At 41.5% G+C, this 24,911-nt stretch overlaps 1 long non-coding RNA gene across 1 annotated transcript; it reads left to right on the forward strand.

Annotated features, from left to right (window-relative positions):
* The first annotated feature begins 10,783 nt into the window (after positions 1–10,783).
* LOC146434884 (uncharacterized) lies at positions 10,784–14,963 on the forward strand. The gene is made up of 2 exons (XR_014853300.1): positions 10,784–10,995; positions 14,704–14,963. It is a non-coding gene; the product is annotated as an uncharacterized LOC146434884 (long non-coding RNA).
* Positions 14,964–24,911: the final 9,948 nt, after the last annotated feature.

A 24,911-nucleotide genomic window follows, 5' to 3' on the forward strand; every position in this document is an offset into this window, starting at 1 on the left:
AGTTTTTCAGGGAGCTGAAATTATCACCGGACAGTATAGAAATACAAGCATTTGGCAACATGAAGTATAGATAGAGACACCATCCTATAAATAATCTATTCCTCCTCCAGTTATATGGGATCCTGGGAAAAAATATTCTTTATTGTGAGTGAAAGGTGTCGAAGAATAGGCTAGAAAATGTGAACACAGCCAAATGGCTTACCTGCCAACAGAGGCACAGCTTGCCCTCTAAGTTAGCTGTGCTTTCCTTGTCTGGCATAATATCTACAAGAAGCAATAAACAGTCTAAATAAAGCATTAATTCTCAGCCTTATCACTTACAGATCCATTATGCCCTCGTATAATTTACTAATATTTATCTAGATGAACTAAACGTTACTGAAAATTTAAAGGTGGTAAACATGCTGTCTGCTGAATTATTCTGTGCGTGCTGGGAAAGTAGCTCATGGCAGAATTGAATTATTTAATATTATTTTCCAGTATCATGTAGATGAAGTATAAGCTTCATTTTTGGATTATGATTTGTATTATGAAATGCTTATCAAGTGTTTTCCAAAGATTAGTTTAGTTTTAATTAAATAAACCTTTCTCAGGAGAAAGCTCCCAACTACTCTTCGTACCCAGAGGCTACCGTACTTGTTGTTTTTAATTATTTTTCACTGTTACCCAAACTGCTTTGGGTACTCCTGCCCAATTAAATCACAGACATGGGCTTCTTATACACAATATGTTTAATATTTAATTTTAATTAAATTAATTAAATTGTTTATTTAATTTTATGTGCATTATTGTGCATGAAGCAATGCAAAATTTATGATAGGAAGAATTTGTGGGAGCTTTCAAACAAGCTAATTACTGAGGTAAAAAGAGACTTCTTCTCTCTTTCTAGGGAATAGGCATTCGACCATAAGGAGATAACAGAAGTTGTTTGGATAAAATAATAGGTGGTTGCGCAGCATTAAGGATTATTTGTTTTACCTTACTTTATCTTGTAACCATTACTTGATCATATTATAATAGATTTGACAACAACCTTCTCCCGCAGTTGTTGCAGGCAGGTAATCAAGTATTTATCAGGGTAAATAAACCTAAAGCTACAATATAAATGTACTGGTAACATTAGAAATCAGCAACACACGTGCCACAGATACACATTTTTGGTTGCACCCTGAGTCTTTTTTCTTCCAACAGACCCATTTATCTTCTAGGTAATCTTTACGAGAGCCTGCTGTTTATTAAAAGGAATAGCAAATAAAAAAACCCATCCTTTTTTACTAGTGCAGATTATTTGTTGTGGTAGACTTTTTTGTTCTAATGAAGATTTCTTTCTCATCCTAAAAGGAGCAGCACAGTATTTTTTGATGCTGTTTTAATCTGGTGGTGTATTGTTTTGAGAAGGTCACTGATGCTGGGTATAGACAGAAAGCTGTTTTGCATGACCTTGATGCATGTTGTTTTGGCAGGAAGTTAGTAAATGAGAAAAAACATAAAAACTCCTATTTGTAACATTGCTTTTTATGATTTATAAAAAGGTAGCTCACAAGCCTCTTTTGTACCCCTGCAGAGGCTGTGGGGACTCGTCCAAAACCCTCTGGATTCAGTGGGGTCTCTCTAGCAGTGCTGAGGGTTTGGAACAAACCCTGTGGGGCTGATTTCTTAGCACTGGAGGAGGCAAAGCCACAGCCATGCCATGGCTGCATGGGCCAGGGTACAGCTCTGGGGAGGAGAGAGCAGGATCAGGATCAGGATCAGAACCCTGGGCTGCCACGGGGTGGGAAGAGGACTGGAAATGCAAACCAGGCTCGTGGAGAGAGCAGCCCTGCCTGCTCCTGCATTGCTGTGCTCAGTGCAGCTGTGAGCACAACCATCCCTGCTGAGGGAGATGCAGGTTCTTACAGAAAAAAAAAAATAAAGGGAAGTTTTTTGGCTTCCCCCCACCCCTCTTCCTGCCCCATGGAAATGCAGAATGCGCTTTGTGAAAATTCAACACGTCTGCAAAGTTGTGATGGGCATTTTCCCTTTCCTTGTTTATGGGTTAAAAGGGTGTTCAAAGGGAAATATAACATGCTACTTCTCTGAGTATTGTGACAATTAAAACAAATATAAATAAATGTATTCACAGGAATTATTCATATAATAATTAACAATTCCTCAGCCCCAAGAGCAGAACAGCTAAAAACAATTTTTCTTGAATGTTAGAGATATTCATAGAGCAATAGTTTTATTTCAGCAGATTAAATAGTATCATAAAAGTAGCTGATGATGCAGTAAATTAAAAATCAGACTGGGGTCGACTTTACAGCAGCTTTTTTTAGTCTAATACAATTACCCATTACTGGCTAAACATTAGTTTTAAATCAACAGCAGTTGTCAAAAAGAATTTTCTCTTAAAATTATTACTAGAAGAATTTAAAATGAGAGCAATATTACCAGATACACAAGGCCTGAAGAGATCTTAATACTGAAGGAGCACACATCATAAAGACCCATCTAGATATAATTTTTTCCCTGCAGTCTCTATTCCTGCGCAGAGCCAGGCAGAGCGATGACTGCACATAACGCGCCTCCCTAATGTACAGGCAACACTGGGAGAGAAATCCACTCGAATTCACAGGGATGCAGCCTCACCTCAGAGTGGTTAGACTTAAAGGAGAGTGGTGAATAAGGAATGAGGCTGGGGCCAAGCCCTGTGCAGCAGCTTGGTGGCACTCAGGGCTCGCTGCCTGCCCCGGGTGCTCAGTGCCACTTTGGGTTTCTGCACTCGAGTGGTGGTGTGGAAGCGATAGCACCCAATTATTTCCAGCCCCTTCTTGAGATGTTCTGCACAGTATTGAAAAATTCCGAAGTTCAAAGCCTCTGCATGCTAATGGGAAGAGGGTTTATGCCATGAATAAAATGGGAAAGGACCACATGATGCTGGAGTCTGCCGGCGAGGGGAAGGGGGAGATCCGGGGTGCCATGTGCAGCTCCTCATGGCCAGCATCAGCACAGCACTCAGATCACCCCCTTTCCCCACTGCTGTGACAAGAATGGGTACAAAACAGGCATTTTAGGTAGCCTGCTTTTCCCTCCCTTCTCAGGAAGACCTGACAGAAGACTGGAAAAACAACAGGTGTGTCAAGTTAACGTGGCGTATTTAGAGTGGGACATTTCACGAGTACAAATAAATGTTTTTTCACCAGCCACAAAGACACACAGATGCTCTACTCTGTGCTCCCATGCTTGCAATGAGGTGGGGAGAAGCTTGGGTATAAGGTTCATGATGTAAATCAGGGCAGGCAACTGAAGGAAGAAGTAGCTATATGATTTACAGAGTAAATTACTGGCTTCACTAGATTTCATTATCTTCACCAAACTGTTCTTTATATTTCAGCGTGTTTATATTTTATTCAGAGATGTTTTCAGGGCAGGAGGCTGGGCATGCACACCGTCGCCATTTCCTGAGATGCGTGCAGGGTTCCAGGAGTTATTTATAAAGGCAAACTTTGACTTTTATAGGCAGGGTGAGATTATTTTCCCTAGCTAAATATATGTTTTAGTAAGTGTGCTAAAGGTACTTTAATATATGTGCCTGTTATCTGATGAGCTTACTGCAACAGCTGCTGTTTATCCATGACGGCATACTGCTCCAAGATTAATGGGTGGAGGACTCAAGGGAGCCAGCTCCTGGGAGACCCTGCCCCGGCACCCCAGGCTGTCCCAGCTGGTGCCCCATACATGGCCAGCACGGCAAGCACAGGCGTGTCAGGCCATGGGCACCATCACACTGTGCAGCTCTGCTGTGGCCATCCTCAACCAAAATGGAGCTGAGGCAGCTGCGGGAACCCTTTTTGGCTGATCCCAACATTGTTGCTTTTTGTGACGGTCACTCCTGTGAGCACAACAACGCCATGTGCTCAGGCTGTGTTTAATTTCTTTTTTAACCAGCCCTGGCCGTTTTCCCTCCCTTTGTCCATGTTATCTGCTGCAGCATTACCTTGCTTCACCTGCACTTTCCACAGAGAAATCCTTTGCCCCTGGAAATGCCCATTTCCCCAGGCTCTCTTGCACCTGCAGCTTCACTCCCACAGCTGTGGGCATTGAGGGGGTCATCTCCAGGTGCATGGGCTGTCTGAGGGACAGGGTGAACTTCCAGGCCTGTGGCATGGTGCCTCCTCTTTGCTTCCTCGTGCTCTGGGACCAGAGCCTCCCTGGTGACATGAGGATGAGGATGAAGGCAGTCATGCTGGTGGTGAAGTGTCACCGAGCCACAGGCAGTTATTTCCTGCCACTCCTTTATGAGGGTGGACAACTTCTGTGTGACTTAGCATCTGAGTCAGGAGTGCAGGTCTTAAGGAAGGGTAATACTGACCTGGCAGAGCAAAACATCTCCAGTGGCAGAAGCCCCATCAGCTCCAGCATGGCCATCCCAAACTGTGTTTTCAAAGCTGTGTGTTGCACCCCACATGCAGTCTATATTATTATTTAACTGAAAGTAAATAAGAAAAAATAGAATAGAAAAATGTAGTATTTATATAGAAAAATCTATTTGATCACTGTATTTTTAAGAAAATAAACTTAAAAACTGGTTTAGATCAGTATTTCTGTTCAGGGCTTCAAAACAGGACGTCATCATGAATTTAGAGTGGTACAAGGCTCCCCTTTTTAGCTCTGTATCTCTCTGTCCAGCAGATAATCTTCATTACGGGCACTTCAGAGCATTTTGTAGTGTATTTATCATTACAGCTTGATGAAGTAGAGCATTTTAATTATTCACAGTTTTCAGCAGCAGAGCTGAGGAGTAGGAGAGCTAAATGATTTGCTCAAAGTAGTACAAGAAATCTGTGGCAGAGAAAGGCTCTGCCCTGGGGCTTTCCTGCAAGACATTATTAAGACTCAACTTCAAAGATGGGACATTTTGATGCACAAAAACTGGCTACTGCTCTAGGATGGAGTTTTACCTTGCTGCCTAAACTTCAGGCCAGCTTATTTTGTGGTGGTTGAGTGTAAGTTTATTATTCTCGAGGAAGGGAAAAAACACTTGAAAAAGAAGTGGAGGCTGAGATGTGTCTAAAACTGAGGAAACTGATGGGAAGGAGTCAGAAGCTCCTGATGATTTTATTTCCTCCCTGTGCAAGCAATGCATGTAAAATATATCACATGAGGTTGCACATGTGTGCACCTTTGCCAATATGTGTGTGCTGCACACACACGCTGTGTTTCTATCCATGTATTTGAGATATTTAACCATTTTGGGCATTCTGTTTATATTCCCTGCAACAAATAAAATGTCGCCCCATAGGCAGAAGTCTTGCACACTGGGTTTGAGTCTAGAAGTAATTTTCTTTTGTTCACAGTGGAGTTATTAAGCTCTCGCAATACAGGTTTACAGCCGAAGTGCTGACAGACTTAATTTCAAGAGCAATGTGATTAGGGCAAGGCACAAGGTAGTGCTGTACCAGTGCTCACCTTTATTAGCTGTGATAGTGGTGTAAGTCCAGGCAACTGGGGGAAAAAACAAAACTAAGGCAAACAAACAAACCTCCTCCAGCAGCAGAAAACTTTGGCTTTTGGAGGCGTGCTTTAGGGGATGAGTGATGCCAAGCAAATTCCAAACTGGGGGAGGCTCTCGAGTGCTTTTGCTAATATTTATTTTATGATACATTATAACTACTGTGTGTTACTGTTGCTACAAACCCCTGGGAAATAAAACTGGGAACTGTGTTGTGGCGAAGCTAAGAGTCCACAACTTTATTAAACGTGGAAGCTGATGTACACGGGCAGCAGCCATCGGTCCTGGCCGAAGGCAGGCAGTGGTGTGGCCAGGAACTCTCCACGTCCTCCTTGCAGGGCAGGCTGTGCTGCTCCCACGAGTCCTGCTTTGCACCTGCTCGTGTCCTCCGAAAACAGCCGAAATGTCACCGTGCCAATATTAGCTGCGCGCAGGGAGCTGCGCCCTGATCAGCTGGAGAGCAGAGATTACTCACAGATATTGCTCTGAGGAAAGCTGCACAGGGGAAGCAAAATGAAAGGAGAAACAACATGGTCTATAAAAATTCTCTGGCAGCATTAATCAGCCGCATGTTTGGTTCCTGGTTATTTGCCTGGCTCTTGCTGTGGGTTGTGTTTCTGTGTTGGTATCGCGAGGCTGCCAGGGCTGTGATGTTTGGTGTGCAGCTCCTCACGGGCACTGGTGCTGGTAAAAGGAATGCAAACACAAAACCTGCCTTCAAAACATCCTGCTTTTTTTTTTTTTTTAAGAGATGGTAAAACCCAAATCTAATGAGTTTGTACAGTCTGAATACCAATCTCATTAAAATGCTCTTTTCCATTTCTTTTGGATCAAACCCTGCTATAGTTCTTCCCTAAATATTAATCATTTGTCTGTTGGGACCATGTTCATTTTCCATTTTGTTCTTCTACCAGCATTTTTAGGGACTGAATAATTGCTCTCTGGAAACAATTATAAACCCAGTTAACTCTTCCCTTTCCCATCTTCTCTTCCATCTGCACTACTTTGTCCTGGTTTTAAGGGATATATGGGTAGAGTTCCCTATTCTTTCTTTGTCTGGAGATTGAGGGCTTGTATGTAAAAAGAAGAAAAAAGAGGAAGTTAAATTAATACCTTTTTAAACTTTTTTGAAGTCAGTGGCTTTCTTTGTGAGTTTCTATGAGACAGTGGGTTGAGAAATGTGAGGCAAAAGTAAACAGCATGTGAGAACTGAGTGGCTGGTTGGTCTGCTGGGCTTGTGTTGATACTTGTTTCTAGGCAGGTACTTGAAGAGTATGTCACAAAATTCCATTTTGAATAAAATGCGTGGCCAGGAGAAGTAGCCTCCATCATCCTGTATTTAATTTTCAGCTCTCATATAGACATATTTTCCCACAGTTACAAGAGAATAGCAATGTGAAGGATGATTTGGTGGAAGAGGTCTTTGCCTGAGTGATACTAAGAATATCTTGCTAAAAGATAAGGGGTTTTTCTTTTCTCTCCACTCTGGCAAAGGCACGTGGTATTTGTAAAAGTGTGGAGTTAAATGCCCAAAGTGAGGAAGTGTGTAGCAAAAAGCAGTCTGAAGTTTCTGGCTCTTCAGGGGTCAGACCTTAGAAGCCAAAACTCAGATCCAATAAAGGGAATTAGGAATTTCAATACTAATGAACTATTGTGGGACACAACAGTCAACTCCGGGGGTCCTGCTATCCTAGGGCATCAAAGGATGTTATAAAGCTACTTCTTTAGTTCGTCGTCCCATTAGGAGAAGGATATCTTTGCATTGACAGAACCCTCTTTTGATATTTTGATTAAAATTTATGAAGTTCTGTAATCATCTGTTCTTGCCACTCATTGCCATTATGATCCCTAAATGCCCTCTTCTGTGATTTTCCCCTTCTCAAAGCTTTTTATGGTATTCAGATCATCTCTGTCTGACAAAGTGGGAGGACAGAACATTTGTGAAGGCACTCTAGCTCCTAATTGGAGTGATAGTAGCACAAAGGGCTCTGGAAACAATACGTTGTGCTTAGGAACGAGGCCAAGAAGGCTGCCGTGCCCTTCAGCAGAGTGTCAGCCAAGTCGTGAATAGCTCAAGGCTTGTGAGCAGTAAACAACCTGGCTCATCAAGGCTCTTCACAAACTGTGACAGTTGAGCTTCTCTTACTGTGGGGATTTTTCCAATTACTGTCCTGACAGGATCATTCAGCACCATACTGGTTTTTACTTTCTCTCTGGAAGGGGAATAAGTTCTTGAAGATCAAATCCAATCCTTCTGCCATTTCAGACCATAGGGTCTGCAGGAGGTCAGGCAATGCTTGGGATACTGAGACTCCTCTGAGCTCTATGCAGGTAACATGCAGGACCCAACACTTGCCAGAAACTTTAGATTTTCTTTGAAAGAAGCATTATTAAACTCTTTCTAGCCAACTTTTTCTGCCCCCTTGAAAAGTCTCAGCTTTAGGGAGGACTTTTGAGAAGATTGTAGCAAAATAATTGGATAGCTTTTGACTCTGCTTGGTTTCTCCCTGACACTGACAGGTTAACCTGAACTTTAGTGGTGACACAGAGCTGCTCTTGCATACTGAACTCTTCTTCAGTCTTTGTGGCATTTTTGGCCAGTAAGGCAGAGATCTGTTCTAAGATCTAAACAGCAAACGTGATCAGCTCATGGCAGCAGAGTATGGTGCTGGATACACAGACATATGTAGAAGGGGTGGTAGATGGATTTGCCAGTGTGGGTAGACCAAGGAGAGGTTTGCCACTTTTACAGCTCAACTGCCTACATATTTTTCCCCTTAAAAACAGACTTCTTATGAGGATCAATCTTTTTATCTCTTCAGGGTTTGTGAAGAGCCTGTGATGAGCTGGCTGAACCAATAACACTTCATGCAGAAAATACTGCACCAGCTCTTGCAAGTGCAATTTGCAAAGCTGTAGTTTGGTAGTGTGTGGTCCAGCCTTCAGCTACCCAAGAGATCTGGCCTTTTGTCCGGTAGCTGAGGAAACCTGAAGTGTTTGGGCAAACTGCTTTAATGATGTAAAACTGGGTAACAGGACCCTCTTCACCAGGAAGTGTTGGCATGGGAGTTGATATTCCCCTAAGTCTTGTGACATCTGCCTTCAGTTGTCTGAAGTCTCCCAAATCTACCAGTGTGACAAGGATGGTCTGGGCACGGCTTGAGGACCTGGGGGACAAGGGAGTGGACAATTTATATTTGCAGAAGGCAGCACTGTGAAACCCTTGAGGAGGAACAGGTAGAGAGTTACCGATATTAGCAGGCATAGTCCTGAGCCTGTCCTGTTACAGGAGAAACATTTTCAAACTCAGCTGTATGACTTGAGACTTTGAACCTGTTTATTTGAGTTAACTAATTAATAGACTTAGTTATGACTTCTGTGTATCTGTGTTGGACTTACAGAACACTGTTTCCAATGGTATGTGTCTCCAGAGCTGCTGAGACAGTTCTTGCTCCCTTTCACTTGCTCTGCATCATTTAATGGCATCGCTTCCCATTATTATTCTCTCTTCATCTTCATAAAGAGTGGCTTTCATTTGGTCCCACATTTCCATCCCTTTCCACCATTTTTGCTGGAAGAATAAACTGTCATCTCTTGAAACTCTTTAAATTCAATGTGTCTCATCTAGCACAGCCTGAATGCTCCTGCACGTGGGAAACCAGGGCCAACAGTATCAGTCCTTATATTCATAAAAAGTTCCTTTTATATCACATCAATTTAATATAAAAGAGAAATTAAAACTTGACATTCTTGTTTACAATTTTGTTTTTCAGACCCCTTTAGATTTCTTGTTTACATAAATTGAATGACTTCATGGCTGTGAAACAAAACAATGGGTAGTGTTGATGCCATATATTATGAAATAGGTCTTCATGGATCATGTTTTGGGAGTATTTCTGTGTCTGTATCCATTCAGACTTTAGCTTCTCTGCCAGACTTAGAAGATCCCAAATGTTGGTTGTGCACACATAATAACTTATTCATAACTTCTTTATATGCCACTGTTCTTCCTCATAAATATACTAATAAAACTCATTATAGAAATCAAAGCTAGCTAATATAATATATCTGATGGACAGCTGTCTCTGGATGCATGAATTATAATTACATGAAGCAAGATGGTCTTATTATGCCAGGATATCTCTGCTCTGAATAAATTTCTATTACTGGTGTGTAATCTTTTGACTCAGGCCAGATGATAGGAACTTGCCCAAATAAGTCCCTTACAGTATTACTATTGAGCTGTGCTTCCACTTGTAGAATTACAATAAGTGGTGCTGGAAGTTGTGTCTTTGAGGAACAGTGGCCTGAGTGAGGTGAAGGATTGTGGGGGAACAAGAAGCCGAACAAAATTCATCATCTGAGCTGGTCTTACCACTCCAGCCAGCTTTCAGGCTATAACTTAATGCCATACACTGATTTAGATGTAGCACTTGTCAGCCAAGAATAAGACTATAAGACACAGACATTCGAGGACTTGACCCATACTTTATTGTGAATACGTGATTGAACTCTGAGCTGACAGACAGACAGAGACAGCCACTAGTGTGAGAAAGAGAATTTGTTCTGCCATGTAAGATTTCAAAATATCTTAAACTCAGATCTGTATTTTAAGCTTAGCTCGCTCTTAGCGGATTTCTCAATAGTATTTGATGAGCTGAGTGATTTTTCTAAACTTATTTTTTTACCGCCTTTCCTTCTGTACTTTGCTAATAAAAATGGCAGCATCTATTTTTGAGACACTTATTGGGACACTCTTTATTGCTAGGGATTTCTCTTCTCACATCTCCAGTATTCATAAGAATGAGAACAAACTGATACTGAATGTTGAAGCCAAAAACCTTTAATGGATCCCTTTGCTCTAAATTTAAGATCAGTCAAGGCATTTACATGACAGCAATGCAATACTAGGTTTCTGCTTAGGCTGAACTGCAAAGGAAAGGACTAAAAAAGAGCAAACCATCCATGCATACACTCATTTCTTTCCCTCAGAGTGTTCTGACCCTTCTCCTAGAAGCTGAGCTACCACTGATCAGTGCTGACATGAAAGACCTGGAAAAAGAGTTTGTGGCCTCAAGAAATGTAGGGAACACCTACAAATAGGAAACTTTATTTGAAGAAAGGGAGTTTCCCTTTTGCTATGCCTGACCTATTAGGGAAGATGTAGCACATCATGTCAGTCAGTTCTGTTCTCCTCCTGGTCTGCTGCAGATGATGAAGCAATGGAGAATCACAGCTTTTATAGGACAGAACAAGAGTAAATGAGCATGTGACATCTCCCCCACTTCTACCCTGGGAGTTGTCTCATGTATCAGGCAGGATCAAGAGTATCCAAAAGACTCATGGAACAGCCAGGAAGAAAACAAAACAGCAGAAGAAAAAGCCTGTTTCTTTACTTTTAGGATGCATTAAAATAAAAAGAAAACAACAGTTCTCCAATCCTTACTACTCAAAGATGAATAATCAGTTTTATGTTTAGAGATAATGAAGGCATCATATGCACAGTGAGTAGCCTGTCCCCATATTTATTGTATGTAAGTTTTGATTTAAGCTACTTCTGCTTCACAAACGTACTTAATATCAACAAGAGTACTATTTACACTGATTTTTTAATCAAATGAATGTAGTCATCTTTTATGCTTGCAGTTTGCCTGCAAGCAGATTTTTTCCCTTTCAAATTCACTCTGTCAAAATGGTTAGACAAATTGTTTCTGGAAACATATTTGAATTATGGATGATTTGCGAATCATCCATAGCAAGCTATTGGCTGTAGCTAAAAGTTACAAATATACCTAAACTTGTCTTCTGAGCTCCCTGTGTTACCAAAGGGTAGAAATTAGTGTTTCAAAAAAGCTGCTTTATCCTCTGAGGATGAAGAGGATGTGAATTCCTCTGGTTGTACTTTTCTCTTTCTATTATCTATGGAGGAACTCCTGCAGACCTGGAGCCTGAAATTTTGGTGGTTACAGATATCTGAGATATTTTGCGACTGGTCATATTAATTCAGATGCAGTTTTTGGTCCTCAACAAACTGATGTAATATTTATAAACTACTCTACTTCTGTCCCAGGCAAATTTCAGCTCTTGACTGAACTGTTTTCAAATTTAGAGCACAATTCAAATGTTTGTGAGCATTTGTATGGAAACACCCTAGGAAGTGTGGGTTGTGGAAAGGAAAGATAACCAGTAAAAAAACCTCTGGTCTGGTTTCTAGTTTTGCATTAGGTTTGTGAATAGTCTTGTGGAATTCAGCAATTCAGAGGATATATGGTGTTGAAGGACAGCAGTGCTACACACTGTCGCAGTCGGAAACGTGGGTCTTGTGACAAAAAATTACAAAAGGGAACAGAAAAGTAAAAGGAAATCTCAGAAATCAATCTGATGCTGGAAGTGTTATTTGATACTTAGCAAGCACTGTATTTTTCTTGGGGGAAAAAATAAGAATCTAAGTTGTGATTGGTGAAAGACCACTCAAAAAGGACTCAGGGAAATGAAATGGGGACAGTTCCTCAGCCTGGGGTGGCAGCCAGGTGTCCCCCATGTCCCCTGGAGCACCCCACTCCTACGAGGCTCCTGCTCCCATGCCAGGAATTCCATCCACAGCATGAAGGGTGAGGAAATGCATTGACGGCTGTGATACCTCAGGACATCTTTGCCAGCATCCTTGTTTGTGCAGAGGATGTATCTGAGCCACAATGTAAAGCACAGAAAAAGAGAAAGTGTTTTACATGCTTTTAAACACAGGGACTACTGATACTGTCACTGCCTGGGTTTGCCTACAAACAACGCACCCAGCTGAGTAATTTATTCTCAGTGTATAATCTTTGACGGCTGGAGAGCAGAAAAGCTGTTCAGTACGTTTGGAAATGACTGCAGCTACAAGGTGAGAGAGAAGTATTTAATATCTGTTTTGAAACCAACACTGGAGGCACCTGATAAACTGCCAGAAGATGGGGTTTGTAACACACAGAAAGCCAAAATTTGAAAAACTAACAAACACTGAAGCCGCTCATAGGGGGGATATAAAATGCTGTGAAGTCTGGACTCAATTTATTTTGTCCTTATAAAATGCAGTTGTCTGAGTCATTTAAATCGCAGGGGTCAAAAAGTGAAGACCAAACATTTCACAAGAGTGGGCATTTTTGAGTGGATCCTCCTTCAGGGGTATTGCAGAATATGGGACACCTGTGCTCTGATTCAGTCCACCATGAGAAGGAGCAGGAAACATGAAAGGAGCAATGATAATGGCAAAAAAGAAACCAAACTTTTTTAAGCGTGAGAACTCTCTGTGTCTGGTTATGGTTGAAGCCTTTGTTGGGGTTGCCAAGACTCCTCTTATTCACTATCTCACTTTGGAAACAGGGAGAGAAAGGCTTGAAATGATAACATTTAAAAAGGGCAGCAATACACCGCAGTGTTTTGTTACCGATCCCCAAGTTTTTTGTCTCATCAGTAAAATGCCTCAGGGCTTGCAGGAGAAGGACCCCTGTAGGTTTCAATCTCCATTTATCCCAAGGCTATGTGCCATGGCCAGGTGGATGCTGTGAGGGCTGGGGTTGGCTCAGAATGATCCAGAGCAGAAATGTCATCTCCACAGGTGTTCCCAGGATCCGTGCAGCCACCTGTGGGCCACAGCTTGGTGGTTTTTACAGTGAGAGTCCTAAACAGCAGAAAGAAAAGGCACAGTGAGGAAATTTGTTTTCAGACTAGAGCTTGAGACTGACCCCAAGCTCTGGAGTAGAAAGGGTCACCCAGCAATGGGCAGAGGCTACAGGAAAAGGTGAGGATAGGCATAAGATTATAATAGGTGTGTGAACAAATAGGGCTTTTTCTCAGCTCTCAGTTGTATTGCTTCAAGGACTAGTGAAGAAAAGGGTTTAAGAGCATTGTTTTACAGTTGATAGAAAAGGCCTGGATGTACAGATAGGTATTTATATGTCAAAGGCAATAATTTTACTGTGGTGGAAACAAGAAGTGAGATTTTACTGTTGCACCACGGGCCAGGCTATAGCCAATTTCCTTGGGAAAGACATTTATGGTGTTAATGTAGTCCTGGCAATCCCTGTCCAGGTGAAATCAGCTGGACAGCAGCATGGTGCATCTCCAGCCTGGTTTTGCTGACGTACAAAAACAGGGGCAGGACTTCTCTGGATGAGGAATCATCTAACCCCATAACCAGGAACTATCCCTGTCCAGAAGCATTCACGTTAAACCAGCCCCACCAACCCCTTCACCCACATGTCAGTCCCTGCCATGCTGCTGTTGGTGTCTGTAGGAGAGTATTCACAAAGTTCACCATGCATTCAAGCACTTGTAATGTCCTTTATTAATATGAACAGCTGCAAAATTCAGACAGAAGCAAATGAGTGACAGGCAAGAGGAAAAAGGAAATTACGATAGCAAGCAGACAGCTGTGAAGACTAGCAATGTGCCCAGCTGATGGTACTGCAACCAGGATTTTTAAAATGTGTAATAAGAGATAAATAAACTGATAAATAAAATCGATCTCAAAAGGCCACATGGGAAAGATGCACAGTCTTGATTACCTAATTACGGAAGGAATATTGCAGAAATGGAAATAGCACAACGAAGTCCCATAATGACTTCGAGACTGGAGACTCCAAAATGCTTAGTGAAAGTAGGTCTGTCTCCCTCGCAAAGAGAAAAGATTAAGAGGGGACCTGGTGGAGCTGCCAAGGGCTCTAGGGGGAACCGCAGGGAGCAGTGCAGCAGTTATTAGAGCTAATGTCAAATATGAGGACGAGGGACACGGCTCCAGCGAGGTCTTGCACTGTACAAATGTAATACATTTTTTTTTCCAGAGGGTATATATTATAAGCTACCAGATGCTGCTCTAGAAGCAACCGATCTGACCAGATTTCAAATAGAGCAAGAAGCATATGGAGAGAGAGGGGGAGAAAAACAGTATATTATGGAGAACAACTGTTAACTGGAGGAAAGGATAGGCCTAGCTGGGCTTCCTGGCCTCCTGCCATCTTAAGATTTTCTTATGTCCCTGTGTAATCTTCTGACTTTTGATTTAGATGTTTCCTAAAAATGTGGCCCAGTGGTTGGTACATACTAGGCATTAGCCCAAGAAAAGAATGAAAAAAAAAATGCACTGTATCTCATTAAAGAATTTTTAAAGGGAGACTTTGAGGCGCCATTTGCTTCTTGTTACTCATCTTTGCAAATGTCTCTTGTCTTCCCAGGCTCTGCCCTGATGTGTTAGCATTAGCAGCCTGTGGATTTCTGAGCCGCGCTGAAATGGGGACTCAGAGCGGCCAACAGAAGCCGGTCAAGCAGAGATGGCAGCGTGAAGCACAGGAGGAAGACAAAAATAAGATCGAGTGAAGTAAATGATACAAGATCTTTCCGTGTGCATGAGCAGTATCAGGTGAAAAAATGTTGTCTGGTAATGGCTTTTCAGGCTGCTGTTGGGAATAAGGATCACCCCTATATTTGAAATATTTACAGTTCAATTAACAGCGTTTGTTTCCATAAAATATTTTAAAAGAGAACGGTATTTATCTTTAATTATTTTTAATTTTCTTCGACAAAAGATTCCAATATAGATATTGCTGTAGGCACAGGGGGCACTGAACACCAAGAAGTGGATTCCGTAAACAATTTTTCTCAAAGCACTACAAAGTTTAAATATTAATTTGTCCATAATTGGCAGAGAAGCAATTAAAAATGCTACAAAGCTGACTTTCTCTCTCCTTTACTTTCTCCTCCCTTTTCATTTAACCACAGTATAGAAAGTAGATGTAAAACAATAGGACCCTGAGCTGTACGGCATTCTAAGCCTAGCTTGCCTTAAAGCTACAATATGGATTTAATTTATATGCAAATGTAAGCAATAAAAAGCCAGACACTGTAGAAATTATAGTATTTTTCATAGATGCTTCAGCACCGTCACACAAGCCAGCAGTGATTTCAAACAAGGAGCTAATTATTACTGGTCACTAAGCTACCTTTTTCTTTTAATATCTCTCTTTCTTTCTTCAACTCCCCCCCTGTTTTTTTAACAATGAGTAAATTATTTTCTTGAGCGAGGGGAAGGGGGAGAGAGAGAGGGAGAGAGAGAGAAAGAAACTCGAATATTGGGGGTGAGTGAATGAAAACAGCCAGAAATATCTCCTGTGAGATTCAACATCAGGATAATTTCACAGTCTCGCTTTTTGACTGCTGTGTCCTGAAGCTGACCAGCACCATGCAAGGCTGATCAAAGGCCATCGGAAACATCAAGTAAGCCTAAATGGGGCTAAAGTATGCTAATAGAGAAGCTAAATGTACTTTAATCCTGTTATAATACAAGGTAACTTAGAGGCAGTGAAGGGCCTTGTTGCTTTTCCCTACTGGGTCCAGGACCCCTGCAAATCTTGAATAGAAGTTGCTTCCTATTCTTCGCCGGCCAGGGTATGGCTTTCTCAGATGCACACACAGTCCCCTCCTCCTCCGTTTACTAAGTGTCAACAGTCGGCTGAGCAAGACTTCTCCGCTCCTTAGATCAGCACCCTGTGACCTTCCACATTTAAGCACAGACCATTAAGCTAAGCTTTCCAGCTGTTGCCTGAATTATGAGGGATTTTTTTTTTTTTTTTTTCAGAGGAGGGCAGAGCTTAGAGGAGCACTAAGGCAACAGTTTTATATTATGGACCCGCTGCCACCCAACTTGCTATGCAGAGCAATGTGCTTTCCGCAGGGCTGCGGCAGACGGGTGACGTCCGCTGAGAACACTTTGAAGTGATTCAGGCTCTGGGATGTCCAGCTTTGGCATCATTGTGCTCGCTCGGGGAAATGTAATCTAATTTTAGGAAGAGGAGGAAACAAAGTAAAGGCGGCTGAACTGCGCTGCACTGCACACACTGTCTGGGATGGAGTTCCCGGGAATATCCGTGCTTCCCAGGCAACTTTTTTCTTCATTTTCCTTCTTCTTTTTTAGACACTGAATTCGGTGCATCCTACCCAAGAGAGGAAAAATAAAAGGGTGGTAGTTCTGCCTGCAAAATGATATGCTTTGGTGGATGCACCAAACTAACTACTGCTTGCAAACCCTAGATTAAAACAGAAGATTGATGTAATTTTAAAGCCAGCCAACTGCCTTAGTGACTGTATCAGAAGATTAAAAACAAAGGTTTCATTGAAGCACTACCTCCCACTGTGCAGCTGAAAGTCTCATGGCTGAGGCAAATGGTCCTAAATATCTTTCTGTTAAGTACAAATTACATACTGGATATATTAAGTTGTAATGGTGCATTTTTCAAGAGTCGCTTTTCTTGTGTGAGAGCATCGGTAAAGACTCAAAAAATGCTGACTGTATGGCACATGGAAACAAAAAGGAATCTGCCTTTTACAAAAAATGTTTTGTTCGTATCAAATCCTCTTTTTCCTCCATCTCTTCCCATCCCCCCAGCTAAGCCAGGAGTTTCAAATGCCAGAACCAGTATGTACAGTAAGTCCTTTTGAAATCCATGGCAGAGAAATGGTATCCTGGCCTAGCAAACTATTATCTGCACTTACATTCCTAAGCCTTACCCCTCGGTGTTAGTGCTGATAGGAGTCCTTCAGATCATCTGAAATGTAACTGAATAAAGATGCTCCAGAAAACATCTTTTTAATGTGGAATTATCTTTCATTTACATAGGCAGCATCCCTTAACTTGTCACGTGTTCTATAATGCTTCATGTAATAGAAACATTCATATAAAACTTAATGATTAGCATTCATTCTGCTCCCAAATGATCGATAAAATGCTAAGTTAATGCACAACGTGCAAAGGAGTCTGCCAGTGTGCATAAACTTGCATTACTGTGTGGGATGTAGGTAAATAATAACTGTGGGAGAAGAGGAAAAGAGCAGTGTCCCACTTGGGGAAGGGACAGTGACACCAGAGCTGTCCCTGACACCAGCTCTCTTCCCACCCAGCCTGGGAATGTCCTGTGTCACATGTGCACCACCACATGTGCAAACATGCATGTGCACAGACACACATGCACTCCTATGGCAGATAAAACATAGCACCAAGCAGACAAATACCAACACAAAACTACATGACATCCTCTCTTTGCATTACCAGTGAAGGCCCTCTTGTGAGTGATTTCTCTACAGAAATCATTTGTAGCTACTAAATAAGACAGAGGTAGCACGGATGGGAACTAGGGAGAGAAGTTAAAGTGACAGAGTGGTGCACTTTTGCCCAGATACCTTTACACTGATCTTGTAGAAGTGGTTTATTCCAGCAAATAAGTTGTGTAGGGTTTGTGAGAATATAGTTGGGCAGCACTGAGTTAATATTAGGAAAGTGTTTTTGGCAGGAACAGACTTAGATTCTGCTGAAATGTTTGAATTCTAATCAGCTCCTATTTACCTCTGCTGGGAATAATGTTCTTGTTTTTAGGTGTTTATCTACCTATCTGTTCACCATCCAGCAGTTATATTGTTTGTCTGTCCTTCCCTTACAAGATGAACTAAATTGCAGTTGTGTTTCAATTATCAACAAAATTTGAAATGAAAAGCATTTGCAAGATTCTCTTCAGATTCAGCTGTAATTTTCTGGATTTGTTTTTAATTAACAGAGGTCCTTCCCAACACTTATGAAACTTTACAGAAATCTTTTTGTTCTTACAAACACCCATACACTGTTTTTGCTGCACAATATCTTTCCAAGTCTATTTCTTCATCACTCTTTTAAAAATAAAAACTTTAAAAAATAAGTGATTGCCTGAAAGTGGGCAATTTCAGTCCGCAAGAGCTCCAGCAATAGCCTTTGAAGCTGTTGAAAGGTTACTAGTTCAGATATACTGAATGAAATAATGTAAGAAATTTCCCCCCTAAATTTCAATCTAAATGCAGGTGTTAATTTTTTTTCAGGTGCACAAAATTTACAAGATAATGGTCATTTGAGGTCATATGTGACTGCTCAAATAGGTTTCTACTTAAGTTCAAACATTTTAATTTCTTTTTTTTTATTTATTCAACTTCAAAAATATCAGAATCTCTATTGCTACCACAAGAAAATATTATAGAATGAATACACAGGAACCACATAACCCAGACCAACATGAGCTATACATTAACAGCAATGGTGAATTGACATACACAATTTGTTTTGCTCTTTTGCATTTTTTGTAATTCTTTGCATCATCTATGTTTATCATCAAAATGTCTGTTTCTTCATTTAGCATTTATAATTTTTTCAAGACAGGCGATTAATGTTTTATGTAGTTATTTCCAGACCTGGCAGCTAATGTCTCTTTCCCATACAGAGAATTATCAGAGGCTCTAACCAAGGTAAAAGCCACTGGAAGTGTAGCTCTGTGGCAGCAGGAGAGGCTATGAACACTACTGAGTGACTGGAATTGTTAGAGCACGTAGCAAAGCCAGGAACATGACTCAGTCATTAGTTAGCTGTTAAATTATCTTCACTTTATTAACAGACATGGGGTAGGTGCTCTGCCCATGCAGTCTGACCTATAGGTAATACATACACAAAGCACACTCTGTGTGGAAGATACAGAGCCCACTGACTGCTATGTTTTCCCCACACTTAATGTTTTCGTCTTGAAAAATCATTAAAAATATAAAGGAGAGTTGAGATGAGGTTGTGCCAAAACCCCTCTTTTCTATGTTGTGAATTAGAGTACAGCACTGAGTTTTGATCCCAAATATTTTTGTCCCACACAATTTCCTAGACTAGTTTTGATCTTATTTGGCCTTCCTGTCTCCAAGACGATGAGGCTGAAAGGGTGGCAATGTCTCCTCCTGTGCTGGTACCCCAATTTGAACAGACTCAAGATTGCTGTAGATATGCAGTTCTGCATGCTCTGGTACACGGGATTTTGGATTCCTTATTAAATGTCCCTCTTCTGAAATTAAAAAAAAAAAAAAGAGAATAAAACACTAGGTGAGCTTGCTTACATGTGTTGCGAACTGGGAATTGAGCTGCAACATTTACAATTTAGATGTGTGGCAAATTCTGGGAGGAAGCCACAGCTGACTGTTTTTCTGAATCACGCTTGGCCCCAAGTCTGAGATGAAGAAAGAGTCAATATATATTTGCCTGTGGAGTAGCTAATTAGAACAATTAATCTGAGAACCAGAACAAGCTGTGAGACCAGGAGCTGATTCAGGCACGCCCTCTACTAACTTAAATTTTGATCAACGTTTGAAACACCATGGGAAGGGCTGGGGTGATGAGGCCCAGTGGCTGAGATTCAGGTTCACCATCCGTGCCCCTGGTGCTGTGACATGCGGTGACACCTCGGGCAAGGCGTTTTCCTCTTGTCTCTGAAACAGGCCAATGATATTCACTGCCTTGTTGAGCTTTGTGGATACAAGCAGCATGTTGTGAATGAAATGTTAAGTACATCTCAAAGCCAGCCAAGACAAGAACTGCATTTTTCTTCCTAATATCTATTAGCTCAGAGCAACGGAAGAATCCCACTTGCCATCAGTTCCCTGCTCTTGTTTGAAGATGTGGAGCTAGCCAGATCATATCCATCAGATATTTGCTTTCAGGGTCGCATGAAAGTAGAGCAAAAGAAAGATCTTTTGTGGGGATGACATGCCTGGAAATATACTTGTCCAAAGCAAACAGCTCTCGTTCTTTCTTCAGCTAATTCACTGAAAAGATATTATTTTAGTCAGGAAAACGGTATCAATTCTCCTCCTTTTAGGCAGGGTGGTGGCAGGTTTCCCATGTAGATTTGTGGAAGGTATAATTTTGACAGGAGCATCTGGCTCCTTTGTGAGCTTCACAAGGAATTGTGTGGCAGTGGCTTTAGGTCAGCCTCTGGTTGAGCCATGTGGGCAGCCCTTTGACATGTCTGCGCTGCTTTTCCTGCTCCACTCGGTTTTGTTTTGACTCTCTTTTGAGCTTCCTAAATATGCAGCCTTGCTCTGCAGATTCCCTGGGACAGTTTCATTCATGGGTCCTGACAAGGACTGAGGTTTTGCCAGGGCTCATGGATCCATTCTTACAGTGGTGCTGTGTGTTACATTAGCCGACAGCTGCTTTTGGCAAGGGTTTTCTTTTTTTTTAGAAATCCTCTTAGAGAAGGGAGAAGAGTGATCGCTGGGTAGCGGAGCTTTCAATTCTCAAAATAAACCATGCCAGGTTGTTTAAGAATTTAAAGCAGTTGTGAGCTTTCCTAGTACAATAACATGTAGTGTGGTCCTTCTGCCCTCTTTAAGCAGGTGATGCTTGGCTTTTATCTTCTAGGTATATTTACAGTGAAAAAACACCCTGAATTTCTTTTGTTACTTTCTTGTGTGACCTGAAAATGTGTTTTTAATCTTATTTATGTGAACACAATCACAGCAGTTATTTTGTCATCAAGAATGTGCCAGCTTGTTGCATTTGGCATAGGAAAGTGGTACAAGGGTGCAGGATATCCCGACTTCTGCTCCCCAGATCCTCTGGGGGTTTGGGCACCATGCTCCAGACATCTGCTGTTGTGCCTGCCACTGTGACCACTGTGAGGGACCGGGAAGTGACCACTGTGAGTGACTGGGAAGTGACCACCAGCTGTGCTGCTGCTGGTTTGTGCAGCCATGGGTGGGGTGAGCGAGGTGGGCAGGTAGGGAAGGAGCAGCTGGGAAGTCACAGGCTGCCAAGCTCTGTTCTTTCTTTGCACATCCTTGGGCTGCATGAAGAAATTCACCTGTGCTGGACACGTGGATGACATGGCAAAGAGGGTCCCTGTCTCCTCGTGGTGAGCCATCCCCTGAGGCCAGCAGGAGGGGATGCCTGTGTAGCTCCATCCCTTACCACACAGGGTGGGTGGGGTGTGAGCTCGGGAGATGGCTGTGCTGTGAGCAGTTCATCCTGCAGATGTGTGCTGTGCCACACAGACTGAAATCACCAAAAGATGTGCTCAGGAGAGATCTCTTCAGAGAGCATAAAGTGAGCAGGGAGGATGGAATAATTAGTAACTGGATGTTTGGACAAATTTGATAACACCGAGAACAGCTTGCAAATCAGGAAGCTGAACTGTTTTAGAACAAAGTTTAGTTCATGTTTGTTCAAATTAAGGAAAAGCTTGGCTAAATCAGTGTTTAAAGAGGAGCCCATGGCTGCAGAATGTTTAAAGAGATTGTCTGGAGTCCAGGGCATTACTGCAGAGAGTGTGCTGGCTTTCCTTGGCATGAAAAGACATAGAGATATAATACAAATGCAGAAAAAGAGGGTGTGCTTGTGATAAGATGGATGGAGGGAAGAGTCTGTGTATCCAGCAAAATTACAGCAGGATCAGAAACATCACAAACATTACAGTGCTATTGAGAAATCCAAACTAATACCCTGGGGAAGGTGCCAGCCCAGGTACAGTATATCTGATATTGCAACGCCAGGGGAAAGGAAGAACAAAGCAACTGGTTCATTTGCAGCATGCAAGTTGAAGGAAGAGCCATTACCAGAGCCTTTCCATGTGCTGACAGATTCCTCAAAGTGCTTTATCAATTAAGCATCTCTAAAGCCATCACAGCTGTTTCTCTGCAGAGCAGAACCACTGCTGCTGCCTGATACATGCAGCAGAGTGTGCCAGCATGCCCAGCATTGGAAATGTTATCAGGCAAATGGAGATGCTCCCCCACTCCTTGGTTCCCTCCCACCAGCAGAGAGTTTGATTTCACATTGCTTTTGCTTTCTAAATTGATCTAACTAATGTAATCAGACAGAAACATCCTGTTCCAGTGTCACTAATGCCTTCCAAACTAGATGGCCTAATTAAGGTCACTAATTTCATTGTCTAAGACAATTTCTTGAGAGAAATCTAAGTGGATACTAGAATAGACCATATCATTACATAAAACAATTTGCAGAGAAAGGTGTAAGAAAACACCCATGTCAACTGGAAAAAAAGACCTCAGGTCTTCAAAATTTACAGAAAACAAAAACATAATTATAAATGATGAAGAGTGAAGTGAGAACAGAGAAAGCCTATTCCCAGAACTGAACCTTTTGCCAGACTCAGAACCTGTGGGCAATCCAAAGATTTGCTCAAAGTCAATGCTTCAGGGCCAAGAGAATAAATATGATGATACTAATTTTTTTTTTCTGTTTTGGAGCCTACATCTGGTCGCTGGAAGATAAAGCAGATCAAGGAAGAAATAGTCCTGATCTGTATTAACGGGCCACAATGGAGAAGATGTGCAGTCACTCCCCAAGCCTATTCACTTGCCTCAAGATGTGTTTAGCAAGAGGAAGATGAAACTCCCTTGGTCATGTCCAGTCTGCCTTTGTCCCTGGCAGAAATAGGAGTTGTGGGTACAGGAGATCTCCAAGAATGTTGGCTGACCTGGGAGGAAAGGTCAGCCAACTTTTCTCAGGATGTCCCATGGGAGTCCATCTGGTACTGAGCACCTGGTTTGGAGAGGCAAGAGATGTGTAGGACTCGAGTCCCACAAGTTGAAAACCTTCATTGGGACACAAAGACAAACACAGGGCAAGATGTGTGAGAGGACATCAGGGACAGCTAGTAATTTCTGTAATGCATACGTTTTTTACTCCATCATACCTGAAATACTATGCATGTAGTGTATCTCTGTTAGGTACTATTTAGCAGGATTTACTTGATAAGAACAATGTGTAATAAGGTTTGGACAACAGCAGTTTAAGACAGGGAGGCTGAAAGAAATTAAAAATACTTCTAGACCATTTCACAAGCACAGCTTCATCTTTGTCCCGCATGCAAGACCAGGTATCAAACCACACTAACACTTAGTGCAGAGTTATGACTCCTTTCATGCCTACACTCACCATCATGGTGAGGTTTATGGATGCAAATAAACAGAAAAACACCCAGTGAAATACCTGCAAGGGAAAGTGGGTGTGGAGGTGACCCAAGTCACAGAGGAGTTTTGGCCACCAGGAGGATTTCATGGTATCATTGACCACACTTGCAGTTTGCTTCCAGTTTATAGCTACCAAAGTAGTTATATTTCAATCCCTTAATTTGTCCAAGTTAGTCATGCAAAACCATAAATTGAATCTCTGGACATTTGCAGTGAAATCTGTCCTCTCTCTGAACTCAAAAGCAATTTTCTGACATATCATATTACAGCCCGCTTTGAGATAGGTACTTGGTTAGTAGAGAATCTTAAATATCCAGTACATCCTGAATGTATGTTAATGGTAAACTGGATAATTTAATTTCTTTCTGTAGGTGTGTAACTCTGGCCATCTTGATAAAGTTTTCACACTAGTGCAGAAGTTAGAAACACAGTACAGACAATAGAGCTGAGGACAAGATCAGTTAGATTTTCTCAAAATATGCCTAATTATGAGTGGTAGGAATGGCTTCTAGGGCTAATGAGCTAAAAATTCCATGGTCCTAATTTTGCTAAAAAAGTTAATGCCAGGGTTGTGTTAATATTGAGGAGTTTTTGTAAGAATAGGGCTTTGTAAATAACTCCATGATTTACATTTTAACTGAATGTGTAGATATTACTAGGGAGTAATGCTCATGAATTAGTCTTTGTGCAGTTATTGTATGAAATTTTGTATTCTTTGCATGAAGCTCACTAATTAATCATCTTTTGCTCTAAAAATTTCATGTCACCTACATCAACAGAGTATTACCAGAAACATCACTTCCATCTATACAATACAGGACAAGAGCCCACTCTTTATTGCCAAAAGGATATGTAAGAGGGAAAAAAATATACAAAGTGTTATGAACAGATCAGAGAAAAGGCTAACAGTCCTTCTTAACCCCAAAAGTCTCAGATCTTGTGATTATCTGGACCTTAAATATTTCAGTATAACTCTTTAAAAAGCAACTGCAGTCTTAAGTATTTCTTTGGCTTTCACTAAATTCCAGCATACGCCAAATAACACAGAACTTTATTTCCACCACAAAGCACCCTAAAATATGGGCTTATTTTTATCTTACAAAACTGCCAAAGATGCTTTGAAGCATTCATCTTGTAACCATGACTGACCCTCTTTTTTCAATTATGTCATAAGAAAAACTTCTGAGAGCACTTAAAAACATCTTCAGACTTTTCAGATGCTCTTTGCGCCTACAAGACCCAGCCAAGAATAGTCTCACAGTCTCAGTGTGTGTCAGTAGCTTTATTTTGCATTAAGATTTTTCCCCAGTCAATCAGTCTGGTAAGTGAAAATGTGTTGGTTTGCACGCGTGAACATAGACATGATTTTTAACAAATCTGAGACCACTCCTGCCAATAGCCCCGTTAAATTGTTTTTGTCAGTCTGGTTGACTGGAATGTTCGAGTATTTACAATAGACTCAAGAGTATTAGGCTGAAAGTCTGTCTAATGTACTACCAAATTAGACATGGCCAAGCAGTTGCATAGCAGTTTTCAGCTGCTTACTCCAGAATAAAATATTCAAGTGTGATGAAAAGCTCTTAAAAATATATTTTAATTGAGAATCTTCAGGACTTTTTCC

The sequence above is a fragment of the Lichenostomus cassidix genome, chromosome 7 (genome assembly GCF_008360975.1).
Source record: "Lichenostomus cassidix isolate B80296 chromosome 7, HeHo_3.0, whole genome shotgun sequence".
In the NCBI taxonomy this organism is placed as follows: Eukaryota; Metazoa; Chordata; class Aves; order Passeriformes; family Meliphagidae; genus Lichenostomus; species Lichenostomus cassidix.